The 2,916-nt window shown below is 43.8% G+C and overlaps 1 protein-coding gene across 1 annotated transcript in view; it reads left to right on the top strand.

Moving 5' to 3' along the window:
• Nucleotides 1–2,916, top strand: part of SPAG17 (sperm associated antigen 17) — a gene marked incomplete at its 5' end in the record, with an annotated part of 83,382 nt that overhangs the window by 47,499 nt on the left and 32,967 nt on the right. The window lies entirely within an intron of this gene.

The following is a 2,916-nucleotide window of genomic DNA, read 5'->3' as shown; positions in this document are numbered from 1 at the left end:
AAGAGTGACAGGAATTATTAAAGTATTGGAAGATGTATCTTACAGTGAGCTCGTGTCACCAGAGAACTCAATTTAATTGCCAAAGAAAAGATCAAAGGAGTGACTGGGGCTAGTCTGGAAGCACAAGGAAACTGGATTTCGGTGATAGCTTGTAAAGATGGTTTACAAAGGTATTACGTATTTCAGGGGCTTGAAACTGAAAAGCAATACTTATACTAGATTTAAGTTATACCCATTTTTCAATGGTAAGAATAGTTAACAAAACTAACCCATGCTGTGATGGAGTCTCAAATAGGAATTATTTCACTTAAGTCCTTTGCCTTCCAGTACTTAAAAGACTGTCATAATAAGCCTTTCTGCCCTTATCATTGAGTTCCTTTTGAAGACTGATAGGGTATATAGTTTCTGTGCTTGACATGTCCTTCTGCAGTGATTCTGTTTCCCAGTGTTTTTGAAAACCAGTATGAGGTTCATCTTTGCATACTGTAAACTGCAGTAAATCTTGGGGAGTTGTAGTCATGCCATTAGGTTTTGAAGCAGACAAATGTGAATATTGCTGTTGTCACCTGGTCAATTTTAAAAACAGCTACCTACAAATGCCGTTTAATAGTTACATACAAAAAACCTGTACAGCCCAGGCTGTCTTGGAGTTATTGAGTATGTGGAAAGAGATCAGCACAACTGCAGAGGTGCCCATATCCAGGAATAAACCAGATTTATTACATGCACAGAGTACATGCTAGCAGTAATTCCAATACATCCTATGTGTGAGCTGTTGCCTGAAAAAACAGTAGAATCATTTTGTCTTCCTGGCAACTGGTGAAACAACGTACCTCTTAGAAACCAGCCAAGTGGTAAGAACAGTGTATATAAATTAATAAAAAATGAGAAATTATAATAAATAGCATTAATAAATGTAGTGTGGTACACAAGAACCCAGGACAAGTTTATAATCATGTGAGAGAGGAATGTCTTGAAATTTGGGGTTTTTTTGGGCCACATAGACTTGAATTGCTAGTAAAAGCATCCCTCATTTTTCAGCTCAAACATCTCTTTCCTTTTAATATCAAAACTGTGATCTCTATCATGTTGCTGGGGAAGTCGTTCCATTGAATGATTGTTCTCAGTGTAAAAAAAAAAAAATACTTTCTTGTATTGAGATGTAACTTCTTCCAGTGCAGTTTAGAATCACAGAGTCATTTTGGCTGGAAGAGACCTTTAAGATCGTCGAGTCCAACCATTCACCCTGCACTGCCCGGTGACCACTAAACCATGTCTCCAAGCACCACACCTATACATTTTTTAAATACCTCCAGGGATGGTGACTCCACTGCTTCCCTGGGCAGACTGTTCCAATGCTTAGTGACCCTATCAGAGAAGAAATTTTTCCTAATATCAAGCCTAATCTTCCCCTGATGCGACTTGAGGCCAATTCCTCTCGTCCTATTGCTTCTTACTTGGGAGAAGGGACTGACGCCACCTCACTACAACCTCCTTTCAGGGAGTTGTAGAGTGATAAGGTCTGCCCTCAGCCTCCTTTTTCCAGGCTAAACAACCCCAGTTCACTCAGCTGCTCCTCACAGGACTTGTTCTCTAGACCTTTCACCAGCTTCATTGCCCTTCTCTGGACACGCTCCAGCACCTCAATGTCCTTCTTGTAGTGACTGACCCAAAACTGAACACAGTACTCAAGGCATGGCCTCACTGGTGCCAAGTCAAGGGGACAATCACTTCCCTGCTGCTGCTGGCCATGCTTGTTGCTGATACAAGCCAGGATGCCGTTGGCCTTCTTGCCCACCTGGGCACATTGCTGGCTTGTCTTCAGCTGGCTGTCAACCAACACCCCCAGGTTCTTTTCCACTGGGCAGCTTTCCAGCCACTCTTTGCCACATGTGTAGTGTTGCAGGGGGTTGTTGTGACCCAAGTGCAGGACTTGGCCTTGTTGAACCTCATACCAATGGCCTTGGAACATCAATCCAGGCTCTCCAAATCCCTCTGTAGAGCCTCCCGACCTTCAAGCAGATCAACACACTCGCCTAACTTGGTGTCATCTGCAAACTTACTGAGGGTACACTCAATTCCCTCATCCACATTGTTGATAAAGATATTAAAGAGAACAGGCCCTAATACTGAGCCCTGGGGAACACCACTTGTGTCTGGCCACCAACTGGATAGAACTCCATTCACCGCAATTCTTTGGGCCCAGCCATTCGGCTAGTTTTTTACCCAGTGAAGCGTGCACATATCTAAGCCATGAGCAGCCAGTTTCACCAGAAGAATGTTGTGAGAAATAGTGTTAAAAGCTATACTCAGGTCTAGGTAGACAATGTCCACAGCCTTTCCCTCATCCGCTAAGGGGGTCACTTTGTCAGGTTAGTCAAGCAAGACCTGCCTTTCATAAATCCATGTTGACTGGGCCTGATCACCTGGTTGTCCTGTGTGATAATGGCACTCAGGATGATCTGCTCCATAACCTTCACTGACACTTAGGTCAGACTGACAGGCCTGTAGTTCCCTAGATTCTACTTTTGGCCCTTCTTGTAGATGGGAGTCACATTTGTCACAGCTTGTAGCCATTGTCCATTGTCTTTTCCATGTGGCTCCTTGTAAAGAAAGAGCTTCTGTCTTCTTTGCAGCTTCCCTTTAAGTATTGGAATACTGTGATGAGGTCCCCTGTGAATGTTCTGCAGAGAGAATAGATCTAACTCCTTCAGCCTCAGAGGCACGGGTACTCCAGCCCTTTTATCATCTCTGTGGTCTTCCTTTGGATCCTCTCCAGTCTTTTCCACGTCTTTCTTGAATTGTGGGAACAGTAAGGTCTGGGCACAGTAATCCAAGTGTGGCCTGACAAGTGGGATGTTCACATCTCTTTCCATACTAGTAAGGTAGGCCGATGCAGCCCAGTTGGCAGATTTT

This window comes from Buceros rhinoceros, unplaced genomic scaffold (assembly GCF_000710305.1).
Source record: "Buceros rhinoceros silvestris isolate BGI_N320 unplaced genomic scaffold, ASM71030v1 scaffold2559, whole genome shotgun sequence".
Lineage (NCBI taxonomy): Eukaryota > Metazoa > Chordata > Aves > Bucerotiformes > Bucerotidae > Buceros > Buceros rhinoceros.
Note: the sequence above shows the minus strand (reverse complement) of the source record. Positions and strands in the feature narration are given on the sequence as shown.